The sequence below is a fragment of the Bos grunniens genome, chromosome 4, assembly GCF_055505025.1.
Source record: "Bos grunniens cultivar Pamir isolate PY7600 chromosome 4, Bosgru_T2T1.0, whole genome shotgun sequence".
Classification (NCBI taxonomy): domain Eukaryota; kingdom Metazoa; phylum Chordata; class Mammalia; order Artiodactyla; family Bovidae; genus Bos; species Bos grunniens.
In genome coordinates, this window is record NC_141168.1 from 68,782,418 (window position 1) to 68,798,608 (window position 16,191).

Below are 16,191 nucleotides of genomic sequence, written 5' to 3' on the forward strand. Positions count from 1 at the left end.
TCCCCTCTTCTGCCTTTTAATGGTGGACATATTAATAAACTTCAGTACACCAGAAGTTTTGGAAAACTTGTTTATACAGAATTACAACAGAATTACTGCCCTAATCTTAGAGTTTCCAATAGTGGAGAGGTAGAAAAATACACTTACAGTCTTACCACATGCTTTTTCAGGAATTTGCATACTAAACATTCTATATAGTTGTAGTGTAGCCTCCCAGGCTCCTCCTTGGACATAATTCCAAGTGTGGTAAGTGTGCGAACTACAAACCCTGTGAGCAAGAGCACCCAGGGACAGATAAAAGAGAAGATGAACCACCTTTAAATTTGGGAGGGAAAAATAGGAGCAAATCTATGCCTCTGTGGTTCCAAAGGGCTACACAGAGCCTTGTGGAGGGCATACTAGCCACCAGACAGTTGTGTTAATAAAACAAAATTGTGACCCTTAGTAGATGATAATTTGGAGAAGAAAGATTAGATGCCTTCCTACTATTATTCCACTGATTAGTGTCATCTCATAGAACAATTTGTTTGTCAATATTTTAAGAAAGCTGAACCATTCTGTAGCTACTAATCAACTTGGTCTAATATTGAAGTTTCTGTTTTTGATGTTGCCCATGTCTAGAATTTTGTTCCAAAGGCTTAACTGTTAAAAAAGTTTGGATTTGAACTATGATTACATAAATGTTTTCTATCACTGCCACTGAAGAATTCTATGCCTTTGCTGTGAATTCCCTTCAGAATGGCAGTGAGATACCCTGTCATATGCTTAGGAAGCTTCAGAGCAGTGCTACCCAGTAGAACGTTCTGTGACAGTGGAGATGATCTAAAATAAAGCATCTGTTGAACATATGTGACTGGTGTTACTGAGGAACTGAATTTTTAATTTAAATATAAATAGCCATAGTTAGCTAGTGGCTACTATGTTGGATAGGAAGGCTTCAGAGGCAACTTTAATATTAGTATTTTTGTAAGTGACCAAGAAACAAAGTGACCTTTTGGACTTTTTCAAGCTGCATGTTAAACATTCCTTTAGGGTTTAGTTCTATATCTAATATCATTTTCATTTGTATCTCCATTTAGTTCTGTAGCCTATCAAAATAATAAAGTTATTAAGAAAAGCTTATTCTGAGCTTTGTGCAACTTCAAATTTAAGATGGTAGAGAAATATAGTATTAAGGTTGGGAGGACAGTGCTATCCCACTAGCGGCCATGTAGAAATGTGTGTGTGGGCTTTGTGTTGTCACAGTGACTGGTCATGGCTGGCCTTTAATGCTTGGGGGCCAGGAATGTTAACTGTAGTGTTATCCTGCTTAAAATACCCATAGTGCCCTCACTGAGAAGTACTGTTGGATTTTTTTGATGGTAAGAGTTATATTACAATGAGAAATCCTAGTGTCCAGAGGCTTATCTCTTCTCTGAAAAATTCAGATAATTTTTCCCTGAGAAATTTGGAAGACATTCTCTAAAGCTTCTGGCTATGAGATTTTTTTTCTGTTCTGTAGCCTATGGTGTTGTGAATCTAGGAGTTCTTTTCAGCACCAACCAATTAGTAGAACATTTAGATGTTGATGTTGGAAAACACTGAAGAGCCTTTTTGTCACTTGCTTAGCGCAGAAGCAGTGAAACTAGAACCTTATCCAGTGTGCATGAAAATCCACAGGGCGGATTGATAAAACTGTTCTGCAAATGAATGGAAGCAACAGAGGTCTAGTCATTGTCAAGTGAGTCCTCACCCAAACAGGGCGCACCTCACTCTGCTTTAAAAGACCTGTCAGTCAAACTACTTGGAGTAGTATGTGGAGACATGCATGTATTTATAGAATATATTTCCAGATTTAAAGGCCACTTTCTTCCTGTAAGAACAAAGTAGAAAACTTCCAATGCTAAGTGCTGTTGAATGATTTTACTGCTATTTTCTGTTACGGTCCCTGGAACTCAGGTGTCTGTTTTCCTGGGAAGGAGCCTTTCACTTGATAAATGAGCTGGAAAGAGAGGGTTTTATATCAGTGTGAGTTTTGGAAAGGACTAGTGGTTAGTAAAGGTGATAAAATTGCAGGGATCAGGAAATGATGTTTTCAGAAGCAATCCATGTGGGCTATTAACAGAGCCTACAAACCTTCAAGATTGTTTCTGGGCCAAGTTTGGGAAAAGGTGTGTCATGTATAACTGTCATAGTAGCCAGAGACCATTTCTGATACATTCTTGTTTCTTGTGTTGCAGTGCTTTTCCCCCCCCATTTCTTGTAACTATGGGTGGTAGATTCATAACTGTATTAATGTCAGTTTTGGGGGTATATTGACTCTTCCTTATTTTTCCCCTCAGTGCCATAGAAATGGCAGAATCCTTATCTTATTCTAGCAGAATATAATCTGATTTAATCTTGCTTAAAGGCAAAATATAATTAAAAACATATGGAAACCTGAAAAGATGTCATGTTTTATAAATATACTTTCTTAAATATTGAACTTTCACTAAGTAATTTTTGCTGAAGATCCAATCGAGAAAGAATATTTTTGGGAGGAGATTTCAAATTTCTAATGCAATATTGTTGTTTTTATACAGTATTTGGTTATGCTTACAAGCTTCTTAATTACCTTCAGCTGATAGCGTTATTAATGCAGCCTATTTCAGATTGATTAGGTACATAGAATTTCTGCTAGTTCCCTAAGGGCTGCAGTGTGTGTGTTAAAGGTAGAATCCCTTCAATGAAAAAATTATGCAAATCAATAATAACAAAATCTTACTCTTTTTTCTACAATGACAGATTAATTTACTGAATTAGTTTTTTTAGAATGTGCTTTTAAAAATGTTTCTTTGGAAGGAGTTCTAAATGGGTTGTCTATCACTCATAAATTGCTGCTATATTGATTCATGACACATGGAGAGTGTCTTTGCAGGGTAACTACAATCTTTAGAGACCTCACTTTCATTTTCAGTGGTTTCTGCAAATTTAAGGTGAGGGTCTCTCATCATTATATATTTGTCTATTTTTTAAATTGAGAAAACTGACTTTTATGGTATCCTATTTTAAATAATGTTTAGGTTCTTTGTTCTCAAAGTTTCTTAACATTCGTGTGGGTGAATGTTGAATAGTATGCATCATATTTCTTTGACGGAATAACTTGATTCGGGTGGAAAATGGTTATATTGGATATATAGTAAGAAAATTATTAAATTAAGGAGGGAAAAACCTAGTGTCCTGAAAATAATCTCTTGGACAGTGATAATCAGAGATCTAGGGAGATAGTTAAAGGATTCTTTGACCTTGTTTTTGGATTATCCACTTGGCTCAGAATTTTACCATTTTGTTATGTTGCCCATGTCCCCTGAAGAGAAACAATGAAATATTCAACTTATTGAATCTCTTAATTCAGAAATATGTTGAAAAGAAATTAACAGCGTATAGAAATTTTTAAACTCTGGTAAGATTTAGAGCTTTTGATTGGCCCTTTTTTATGCCCTTTAAAAGAGTCCATTACGATTTTATAGCAAGATGGAGACAATGATTGTGATAATGTAGTATATGGCAGTTTCTATCATAGTGTTTCAATGTCTCTGATACACATACTAAAGAACTCAATAAATGTAAGTTGTTGTCTTGTCTTTTGTTTCTTTTGCTGAAATGTAAAACAGTCACTTTCTTGGACAATATTATATAATTTCTAAAGTTATATTTTTTGTCACAATTCAGACAAATACATTTGTATTCTGCCAAAAAAGGGAAAACCACCTCAGTCCTCAGACATTAACTAGAATTCAAAAGTAGCATGCCTCCTACGTACTTCCCCCTAGTTCTTTGAGTGGATTTGGAGGACTGTGTAACCAGGTCCTGCTCTGTGCTCAGGGAGAAAAATGTGGAAGTTATAATTGCTGCTGCTGCTAAGTTACTTCAGTCGTGTCCGACTCTGTGCGACCCCATAAACGGCAGCCCACCAGCCTTCCCCGTCCCTGGGATTCTCCAGGCAAGAACACTGGAGTGGGTTGCCATTTCCTTCTCCAACGCATGAAAGTGAAAAGTGAAAGTGAACGCGCTCAGTTGTGTCCGACTCTTAGCGACCCCATGGGTTGCAGCCTGCCAGGCTCCTCCGCCCATGGGATTTTCCAGGCAGGAGTACTGGAGTGGGGCGCCATTGCCTTCTCCGAGTTATAATTGCACTATCCCCCAAATGACCTAAATAATCTATTCACCTTTAAGAAATCTATCTTTGAATAGGCATTGATTCTAGTTGATGAGTATCTGAAAATAGACTTTTGATTATAGAAATAAAACATTTTTCTTTTTAATGCATTTTAGTGTGCTTATGTTTATGTCTGGTATTAAGAACTGTCTATGAGCCTTTATTTTTATCTTGTAATGCTTTAGCAATAAGTGCTTTACAGTAACTGAATGATGCTAAAGCTGAAACTCTAGTACTTTGGCCACCTCATGCAAAGAGTTGACTCATTGGAAAAGACTCTGATTCTGGGAGGGATTGTGGGCAGGAGGAGAAGGGGACGACAGAGGATGAGATGGCTGGATGGCATCACTGACTCGATGGACGTGAGTCTGAGTGAACTCCGGGAGTTGGTGATGGACAGAGAGGCCTGGCGTGCTGCGATTCATGGGGTTGCAAAGAGTCAGACACGACTGAGTGACTGAACTAACTGAACTGAATTTTTAAAAATGTGTAAGTTAGTATAAATAATTAAAAATATGACATTTTTCATGGACTTTTGAATAGAAGAAAACATTTATGATACTTTATATTTCTATGAAGACACAACAAGTATAATTAGGAATATTTTAGGTAAATAGTTGTGGGAACCTAATACGTATTTAATTTCCTCAGATATTTTTGAAACATGGCTATGTTTAAATGTTTTGCTATGGTATAATGCCTGGAATTCACTGACACTTGTATTTTGTTCATTGTTATACCATCTATCCTCAGTGTATATATGTTTTAAAGAAACATACACACATTCCTAGAGTCTACATTCTCAATGAAATACCATGACATAGTTCTGTTGAATCTAATTTCACTGAAGCAGTAGGTGTTTTTTGATACACTATAATATTGACAAAATAGCTTAAAATTTCTCCCATTTTGTTTGATTACTGTTATTCATTATGATGGCAGATTTTTTATGTTAGTAATTCACATTATATAAATATAAAATGTAATATTATTTTAACATTGTACAGAGTGGAAAATCTAAAATCTGTTGATTCTAAGTCTAGTCTCGGTTTTCAATCTACTTCAACTTCAGTTAACTCCTGTGGTGATGAGTCATAGTCCTTATTTTTCCTCTCTGTCTCTGCATTGATTGTTATCATTAATATAAAAACATTTCCAGTTTTCATGATTAGTTATGTATATCAAATTTTTGTAAAATGCTATAGAACATTACTGATAGATCCCATAAGATTCAGTTCCTTCTTTGCATATTATACTTCCTGCCTAAGTGCTGATGGGCTGTGGAAACAATGACTAACATGAAGCACTGTATGCTGAATTCCCAGACATAAATTTAAAAATAAATTATATTCATGAAAAGTATGTAAGGCATGTTTCTGCTAAAAAAAGGTCCTGGGAAAAAAATCTGAGTTGAATCAAGGAGATGGAGAACTAAGTAAAGAATGATTCAGAAGACAGATATATATATATGTTTTTAATCTTTGGGCATTTAACGTATTCAAAAAGCTGATGTATGAACAAATACGTAGATCATAAACAGAAGTGTTTCAGACGTGTTTCCCAGGTGGCACTAGTGGTAAAGAACTCACCTGCCAATGTAGAAGATGTAAGAGATGCAGATTTGATCCCTGAGTCCAGAAGATCCCCTGGAGGAGAGGGACTCCAGTACTCTTGCCTGGAGAATCCCCACGGACAGAGGAGCCTGATGGACTACGTCCATAGGGTCACAAACAGTTGAACACGATGGAAGCAACTTAGCATGCAAGCATACATGATTAATTTAATTAATAATGATAAATAAAGAACTTCCTTGGTGGTCCAGTGGTTCGAAAACTCTGTTTTCCCAATTCAGGGGACACAGATTTGATCCCTAGTCAGGTAACTAAGATCCTGCATGCTGCACAGCCTGGCCATTAAAAAAAAAAGAAAAAATAATACTAATTCCTGACATTTTACCATTTACAGAATGGTCTCACATATGAAATATGGGTAATAGATTGCTGAGAGGCTCATACGTTTCATATCTGAGAAAACTTGAGGTACATTGTTGCCTAAAGTAGAATTCAAAATTGGATCTTGCTCTAATTTCAAGTAATTTTTCCAACTCATGTCTTTTTCATAGTTGATTTATAGCAGAGTTGATGCTATTTATAGCAGCATCCAATAAAATAAGGACAGTGCCTTTTTAAAGGACAGTGTCCATATTTGGGCTTCCCTAGTGGCTTAGCAGGAGCAGCAGCAGCAGTGGCTCAGAGGGTAAAGAATCTGTCTGTAATGCAAGAGACCTGGGTTCAATCCCTGGGTTGGGAAGATCCCCTGGAGGAGTGCTTAGCAACCCACTCCAGTATTCTTGCCTGTAGAATCCCCATGGACAGAGAAGCCTTGGATCGTAAAGAGTTGGACATGACTGAGCGGCTAAGCACAGCACAGCCCATATTTTATTGGAAATAGTAAAGTTTTCAAAGGAGAAAAGTTGTTACAAGTCTGTCACGCTTTTATTTACATCTTTTAAAGTTTCAGAGTGAACTTGTTCCTTTCCTATTTTTTTGTCCTTGTATTTTAGGGATGCTGCCACCAGTTGGTAGCAGTGTAATATAATTATTCTGAATGCTGTGTACATTTACTGAGATTCAAGGAGTTGCTGTCGATTCAAGTTTGTCCACTTATTCACTTAAGTGGACATTGAGCATTGCTAGGCATGGGAGTTAAGAATGAAATTTTTATTCTTTATATGTGGTTTCATTCAAATTTAAAATTTAAACAAATTTTGAATAAATGCCATTTAAAATATTTCCCCCCAAATTTAATAATACGAATATATTTATTTTCACCAATCCTTTATCATTCTTTTAGTCAGCCATTCTGACTTTAATTATATGTATAGTTCCTGGTGACTGCATTTAATCTTAATGTATTTTGACTAGATGAATATAGTTCCATGTGCTTATATATATTCTTTTTCAGATTATTTTCCCTTATAGGTTATTATAAAACATTGAATATAGCTCCCTGTGCTATACAGTAGATTCTTCTGTTTATTTTATATATGATAGTATATCTGTTACTCCCAAACTCCTCATTTATCCCTTTCACCCTTTCCCCTTTGGTAACCATAAGTTTGTTATCTATGTCTGTGAGTCTATGTCTGTTTTGTAAATAAATTCACTTGTATCTTTTTTTTTAGAATTCCACATATAAGTAATATCATATAATATTTCTCTTTTTCTGTCTGACTTCACTTAATCTGATAATCTCTAGGTCCATCCATGTTGCTGCAATGGCATTATTTCATCCCTTTTTATGGCTGAGTAATAGGCAGCTAGATAGATAGATCTCACATCTTCTTTATTTATTCATCTGATGATGGGTATTTAGGTTGCTTCCACATCTTGGCTATCATGTATAGTGTGTTGTAAACATGGGGGTACATGTATCTTTTCAAATTATAGTTTTCTTCAGCTATTCGCCCAGAAGTGGGATTGCTGGATCATATGGTAACTCTATTTTAAGTTTTTTAAGGAACCTCCGTGTTGTTCTCCGTAGTAGCTGCACCAGTTTACATTCCCACCAAGAGTGTAGGAGAGTTCCTTTTTCTCCACACCCTCTCCAGAATTTATTTTTTGTAGACTTTTAATGATGGCCATTATGATTGGTATAAGGTGATACCTCATTATAGTTTTGGTTTGCCTTTCTCTAATAATTGATATTGAGCATCTTTTCATGTGCCTGTTGGCCATCTGTGTGTCTTCTTTGGAGAAATGTCTGTTAAGGTCTTCTGCTCATTTTTTCATTGGGTTATTTCTTTTTTTTTTTTTTTCATTGGGTTATTTCTTTTGATACAGAGCTATATAAGATGTTTGTAGATTTTAGAAATTAAACCCTTGTCAGTTGTATCATTTGCACATATTTTCTCCTATTCTGTAGGTTTTCTTGATTTTCTTGATGATTTCCTGTGCTGTGCAAAAACTTTTAAGTTTAATTAAGTCCCATTCATATATTTTTGCTTTTGTTTCCATAATTCTAGGAGACAGATAAAAAAAAATCTTGCTGTGATTTATGTCAGAGTGTTCTGCTTATGTTTTCTTCTAGGAGTTTTAGAATAACCAGTCTTACATTTGGGTCTGTAATTAATTTTGAGTTTATTTTTGTATATGGTATTAAAGAGTGTTTTACTTTCTTTCTTTTACACATAGCTTTCCAGTTTTCCCAGCACCACTTATTGGAGAGAATTTCTTCTGCATTGTATATTCTTGCCTCCCTTGTCATTTACTAATTGGTCATAAGTGCATGGGTTTATATCTAAGCTTTCTATCTTGTTCCATTGATCTGTGTGTCTGTTTTGTGTGTGGGTATGTTCCAGTACCATACTGTTTTGATTGCTGTAGCTTTGAGTATAATCTGAAGTCAGAGAGTGTGGTTTCTCCCGCTCTGTTCTTTATCAAGATTATTTTGGCTATTTGGAGTCTTTTGTGTTTCTATACAAGTTGAAAATTTTTTTGTTCTACTTTGTGAGAAATGCCACTGGCAGTTTGATAAGGATTGCTTTGAATCTATAGATTGCCTTGGTCAATTTAACCAATTAGTCAATTTAGTATGGTCATTTTAACATATTGGTTCTCCCAGTACAAGAACATGGTATATCTTTCCATCTGTTTGTGTCATCTTAAGTTTCTTTCCTCAGCATCTTACAGTTTTCTGAGATCTCTTGCCTTCTTGGTTAGGCTTATTTCTAGGTATATTTTTCTTTTTGATGCCATGGTGAATGAGATTGTGCCCTTAAATTCTCTTTCTGATAGTCGTTAGCATATGGAAACAGCAGATTTCTATGTATTAGTTTTGTATCCTGCAACTTTGCCAAATTCATTGATAAGCTCTAGTAGTTTTCTGGTGGCATCTTTAGGATTTTCTATATGTAGTATCATGCCATATGCAAACAGTGAGTTTTACTTTTTCCTTTCCAATTGGGATTCCTTTTATTTCTTTTTCTGATTGTGGTAGTTAGGACTTCTAATACTATGTTGAATGAAAGTGCTGAGAATGGACATCCTTGTCTTGTTCCTGATCTTAGAGGAAATGCTTTCAGCTTTTCACCACTGAGTGTGTTAGCTGTGGGTTTGTCCTGTATGGCCTTTATTATTTGAGGTATGTTCCCTCTTTGCCCACTTTTTGGAGTTTTTTAAGTCAAAAATAGATGTTGAATTTTATTAAAAGCTTTTTCTGCCCCTATTCAGAAGATCATTTGTTTTGTATTCTTCAGTTTGTTAATATAGTGTATCACATTGTTACAGCATATCGAATCAATCACATTGATTGACTAGTGAATATTGAAAAATCCTTATATCTGTGGGATAAATGTGATAAACTTGATCATGATGTATGAGCCTTTTACTGTATTGTTGGATTCAGTTTGCTAGTATATTGTTGATGATTTTTACCTCTGTGTTCATCAGTGATATTGGCCTATAATTTTCTTTTATCTTGTAATAATTATAATGGACAAGAATCTGAAAAAGAATATATGTACATTAAAAACCAAATCACTTTGGTGTACACCTGAAGCTTCCACCACATTGTAACAACTATACTTCAATTAAAAAGAAAAAGACTAATTGGACCTTTAACTGGTAGATTTTTACAGTTTTCAGGCTTTTAGGCTTATTTTACATATAAAAATGAAAATGCTTTTTTTCCCCCTGGGTTGAATGTTTTCCATAGTGAACTCATGCTACTTTTGCAGCAGTGACAAATCATGTAAAGTAGAAAGTGAAAATCGTCAGTAGTTATACTGCCAAAGGAGTCCATTGCATGCTTTTTTAAAGCGTCTTAAATTTTATTTTATTTAAAACTTCACTGACAATTTTAAATTGTGGGAAATTTTACATAATGTTAAATTTACCATCTTGACTAGTTTTTAAGTGTACAGTTCAGTGGTGTTAAGTACATTCACATTGTTGTGTAACCAGTCTTCAGAACTTTTTTTATCTCACTGAAGTGCTATGTCCATTACAATTCCCCTCTCCCCTCCTACCAGCCTCTGCAATGACCCTTCTACTTTCTTTCTCTATGACTTTATCTACTATAGATATCCCATGTAAGTGGAATGATGCAATAGTATGTCTTTCCATGACTGACTTATTTCACTTGTTGTTAGATAATATCCTCAAGATTCATCCATATTGTAGCATGTGTCAGAATTTCTTTCCTTTTTCTCACTGTATGCTTTTCAAAAAAAAAAAAAAAAGCTAAAGTATTAGCATATTATTCCTATTTTTTAAGCCTAACAACATATTGCAGGTATCTTCTCAAGAACATCAGTATTTATATACCATTGTGTATGTATCATTTCCATTGCTACCAAGAATGGTGTTCTGTCCCACAGATGGGGAAAATAAGACTTGGAGGTGAGTGAGTACCTTTCAGTTTATAAGTAGCAATGGCAGGGACTAAATTCAGTTTTGCTTGATTCTAGAGGCAGCTGAAGCATGGTTTGTATAGATAAAGAATGTGATTATTGTAGAAAAATGCAGCAGTTTTAAAGACAAATTTCTGTGTAGCTAAAGGACCTGATGTGTGCTTTTGTTAATGGAACTTGGATTTTATAGTTGCAGCAGACACAAATATGTGTCTCTGGAAGCATCTCCCAAGTATTATATTGTATTACATTTTCTCTTAAACCACTTATATCTGTGTTAAGAATGGGTATTTCTAAGGAGGCAGCAACTATGCTAATCAGAAGTGTATTTTCAGTGGCCTTTCAAAAGGCCAGAAATAAAAGAGCAGAGAGAAAATTATCTGCTTCTTGTCTGAAGGATAATGAAAAGTGAAAATCACTTTTCAGTGAGTTACATCAGATATCATAATTAATTTACATCAGATATCATAATTATGTAATTACATAATTACATAATTAACATAAGTAATGTAGCTCTAAAAATTTTAGAGCTAGAAAAGTATCAAAATAATCTAAACCTACTTCTTAATTTCATAAAAATGAGGTGCTGTTGTGAAATAGCTACCCAAAGTAGTTGAATATGGACTTAGTCTTGAAATCTAAGTTTCTTATTTCTCAAGAATTCTCTCTCAGCTACTGTTGGTGAATGGGGTCAGCTTTTTCCATAGCAAACTAGCTGTTTTTTGTATTTTATTCTCTGAGTGTACTTTGTACAAAGTTTCCTGTCTTATAGTATACTTGAGGTGATTTGGAGGTCTTAATGATTTCCATGTTTATATAATTTTTGAGGGCTGTAGATGAACACGGGTTGGAAATGTTTTTGTTACACTGTGAAAGTAGTTGACTTCTTACAAGTTAATTCAGCATTTATCACAAATTCTAACATGCTGGACAGTGAACATGTAGTGTGGGCTGTCAAGACTAGGTGTTGCTCATATCATTAAAATGAAGGGAATTGGAATAGAAGTTTTCTTGAATTTCCCACCCTGATCCATCAAGCTGTTGTTAATGGAATCCATTACCTTTGTGAATTTTGTTAATGGCAGAGACCTAACTGAAATCAGTTCTTTCAAAGAAAGGTCAAATTAACTATAGTAAAGATTATAGAACAGGGCTGGCAGACTATAGTCCACAGGCCACCTGTTCTTCAAGCTAACAATATTTTTAAAAAATATTTTAAGTGGTTTAAAAAAAACAAAAGAAAAATATTTCATGAAACATAAAAATTATAAACAATTTAATTCCACAGTCTGTAAATAAAGTTTTATTGGAACACACTACATATACTCATTTATTTATGTGTTGTTTATGATTACTTCAGGTGTTTCTTGAATTCCTGTTTTTGCATTCCAGTCCCCTATAATGAAAAGGACATCTTTTTTGGGTGTTAGTTCTAAAAGGTCTTGTAGGTCTTCATAGAACTGTTCAACTTCAGCTTCTTCAGCATTACTGGTTGGGGCATAGGCTTGGATTACTGTGATATTGAATGGTTTGTCTTGGAAACGAACAGAGGTCATTCTGTCGTTTTTGAGATTGCATCCAAGTACTGCATTTCAGACTCTTTTGTTGACCATGATAACTACTCCATTTCTTCTAAGGGATTCCTGCCCGCAGTAGTAGATATAATGATCATCTGAGTTAAATTCACCCATTCCAGTCCATTTTAGTTCACTGATTCCTAGAATGTTGACGTTCATTCTTGCCATCTCCTGTTTGACCACTTCCAATTTGCCTTGATTCATGGACCTAACATTCCAGGTTCCTATACAATATTGCTCTTTACAGCATCGGACCTTGCTTCTATCACCAGTCACATCCACAGCTGGGTATTCTTTTTGCTTTGGCTCCATCCCTTCATTCTTTCTGGAGTTATTTCTCCACTGATCTCCAGTAGCATATTGGGCACTTACTGACCTGGAGAGTTCCTCTTTCAGTATCCTATCATTTTGCCTTTTCATACTGTTCATGGGGTTCTCAAGGCAAGAATACTGAAGCCAGGCTTCAGCAGTATGTGAACCGTGAACTTCCAGATGTTCAAGCTGGTTTTAGAAAAGGCAGAGGAACCAGAGATCAAATTGCCAACACTGCTGGATTATCGAAAAAGAGAGTTCCAGAAAAACATCTATTTCTGCTTTATTGACTATGCCAAAGCCTTTGACTGTGTGGACCACAATAAACTGTGGAAAATTCTGAAAGAGATGGGAGTACTAGACCACCTGACCTGCCCCTTGAGAAACCTATATGCAGGAAGCAAGAGTCAGAACTGGATATGGAACAACAGACTGGTTCTAAATAGGAAAAGGAGTACGTCAAGGCTGTATATTGTCGCCCTGCTTATTTAACTTTTATGCAGAGTACATCATGAGAAACGCTGGGCTGGAAGAAGCACAAGCTGGAATCAAGATTGCCAGGAGAAATATCAATAACCTCAGATATGCAGATGACACCACCCTTATGGAAGAAGGTGAAGAGGAACTAAAAAGCCTCTTGATGAAAGTGAAAGAGGAGAGTGAAAAAGTTGGCTTAAAGCTCAACATTCAGAAAACGAAGATCATGGCATCTGGTCCCATCGCTTCATGGGAAGTAGATGGGGAAACAGTGTCAGACTTGCTTTTTTTGGGCTCCAAAATCACTGCAGATGGTGACTGCAGCCATGAAATTAAAAGATGCTTATTCCTTGGAAGGAAATGACCAACCTAGATAGCATATTGAAAAGCAGAGACATTACTTTGCCAACAAAGGTCCATCTAGTCAAGGCTATGGCTTTTCCAGTGGTCATGTATGGATATCCAACCAGTCCATCCTAAAGGAGATCAGTCCTGGGTGTTCTTTGGAAGGACTGATGCTGAAGCTGAAACTCTAGTACTTTGGCCACCTCATGCAAAGAGTTGACTCATTGGAAAAGACTCTGATGCTGGGAGGGATTGGGGGCAGGAGGAGAAGGGGACAACAGAGGATGAGATGGCCTGGATGGCATCACTGACTCGATGGATGTGAGTCTGAGTGAACTCCGGGAGTTGGTGATGGACAGGGAGACCTGGCATGCTGCGATTCATGGGGTTGCAAAGAGTCAACACAACTGAGTGACTGAACTGAACTGAACTGAACTTATGATTACTTCTGCACTAAAATGGCAGAATTGAGTAGCTGCGAGAGACTGGATGGTCCCATGGAATCTAAAATATTGACTGTTTCTTTGTAGAAAGAGTGCTGGCCTCTGTTAAAACATCAAGGTTAGTTTATGTTTTGGAGTACTATGGAAATTTGTGACTTTCTTTGCTTACCAAAAACTCTAGCTGAATACTGCTACATTTCTTGAAGGATTCTCTACTGTTTTTTCATCATAATCCATTCATGACCATTTTTCATGACTTCCTTTGCTTATTTTCCAGTGGTTCCTTTTGCCAGCCAGGTGAACAGACTGAAACCACACAGGTCTGTGGTTTTTCTAAAGAAGCTTTCTACAGAAGGGTATGTTTGGCTTGCGCACCTCTCTGTTTGTTGTAGAAACCTGGATTTGCTTGTGGTCTTTCCACTAGAGCTTTGATTCCAACATATATAAAATGACCCTCACTTTCAAAGTGTAAAATGAACAAATGCATTTATTGTTAGATCCATATTCATGGGAAGAAGATCTTAATCTTTCATGTTTTTACCAGCCATTTTTTTTCCACCCTGTATGCCCCCCGTCCTTTACCAGGCATTTTAATAATATTAGTTACGTTTCTCATGAGTCTTAACTCTATGTCTGGGTTAGTTGATGTATTTTTCACTGGTTAACTTTAAACATTTAAACTGATGTCTCTTTTTACAATACTGTTCTGACAGAATCAAAACATCAGTGGTATTCCACCTCTTATAAAAGTTATTTTCCCCCTCTCTCCAGCTGTGGTTACTTGATATCACTTTTTTTGGAGCTCATGAAAGCAGGAAGTGACCCTCCTACTTCATAAGAGGTCTGAGTTTTGCAGCTACTGAGAGCTTTGGATCCTGCCACCATTGACCTGATTCTTTTCAAATATAGCAGAGAAGTTGTCTGTCTAGAAATAATCCCTATCTCAGGGTTTGGAGTTGGGTAAAGTAGATCTTCTGTCAGATTTCACCTTGCCTTTGGTCATAATTGTGCTTTTGTGCTTGGTGAGGATGATTGTTAACTTTCTTGAAGAATATATAGCACTGGTCTTGGTCCATGGTATTGAGTTGAACAGTTCCTGTCCTGTTTTGTTATCTGGTTGGTGCTTTATGCTGCTGTATCTTGGTTTATTAAACATTTTGAAGTATGGTGAGCACACTCATGCAAGGAGATGGGCTAATGCTGTTAGCATTTACTTCAGAGAACCCTTTTTGCAGTGGAGTCTTCTCGCATATGGGAGGGCCCATGTGATAATCATGTAGACCTGTAAGCAATGAAGGATGACAGAACATGAAAAGGAAATACTGAGGCTGATGCAGGCTGGAGTGTGTTGGTAGGAAGCATGGATAAGCAGTGACTTCTTAGGTAACCTTTGTTCTCCCTTAGAGTAAATGGAAATTGGAATGAGGCATACTATTAAGGCATTTTCACTTAAGTGACTTGTTGGTGAGGAAGATGAGAAGAGAGACAGGAGGGAAAACCCCATCTTTTCATTTCTGGAATAATAGAGTGAGCATTTATAATCCAACCCTGGGCATGGGGTTTTAAAATGTGCGATAAAGTGAGTTATTCTATCTGTTGGAAATATGATGTAAAATATATGGTACAATTATGGTAAATGGTATTCAGGTTTAAGAGGAAAGTATAAAGTTGGAGCTCTGTTCATTCTTTTTCTCTAAGTAGGCAAAGGGCTATGGGCTCACATAGCAGAAACTACTCCAGATAGGAAAGCCATGACGAGGAAACCGAGGAGATCTGTGTTTCAACCCTGAGCTGTCATCTGTAGAAAACTTGACAATCCCTGTCCAGTCTGTCTCAGTCGTGTTTTGGAAGGAGGGGTCACGTTCAGAAGCTTTATTGCTGGTACACAGATCTTGTTCTCCTAAGAGGTATGATCCACCAGACCATGAACTCACCAGTAAGGAGGGCCTCCAACCAGTCATTTCTATTGTGTTTTATGAATGTTTGTATTTGTCTGCTCACCCCTATGCTGAGTTACTAGGGCTTGTCTAGAGATGAATAGTGTCTGAACGTTTGGAGAAATTAGACATTCAACGTAAATGCACTAGGTTTCGACAATACCTGCTGGGTTGCTGGTTTCCCACCCTTGAGGTGGGGCTGTTCCCAACACCCTAGCACGATGGAGGAGGGGTGATGTGGGCTGGAGGAAAAGGAAGAGCTCCCTGCTGGAAGTCACTTCAGTTTTCTCATCCAGCTATAATTGGCTTAAAGTAGAATCCTGTATTGTTAGAGTTACACAGGGTTTAGCGATCATTCAGTTCAACCTCCTCATTTTACCTATGAGGAAATAGGTAACCCACATCTATAAGTGTTCCAGAACTTTTCCCAGCCAGAGAGGTAATGAGTAGTAGTGTTGATTCAACAGGTCTGGTTCAGTAATTTTACTTCTTCCAGCTTGGACCATGAAGG

At 36.6% G+C, this 16,191-nt stretch overlaps 1 protein-coding gene across 34 annotated transcripts in view; it reads left to right on the forward strand.

Moving 5' to 3' along the window:
* Positions 1-16,191, forward strand: part of ST7 (suppression of tumorigenicity 7) — a 268,221-nt gene that overhangs the window by 29,320 nt on the left and 222,710 nt on the right. For 7 of the 34 annotated variants that reach the window (XR_015162623.1, XR_015162624.1, XM_086396761.1 and 4 more), the window contains exon 2: positions 14,021-14,099. The exons of the other annotated variants lie outside the window; for them this stretch is intronic. The gene's annotated coding sequence lies outside the window, so the exon portion shown is untranslated. The remainder of the gene's footprint in view (positions 1-14,020; positions 14,100-16,191) is intronic. 34 annotated transcript variants of the gene reach the window in all.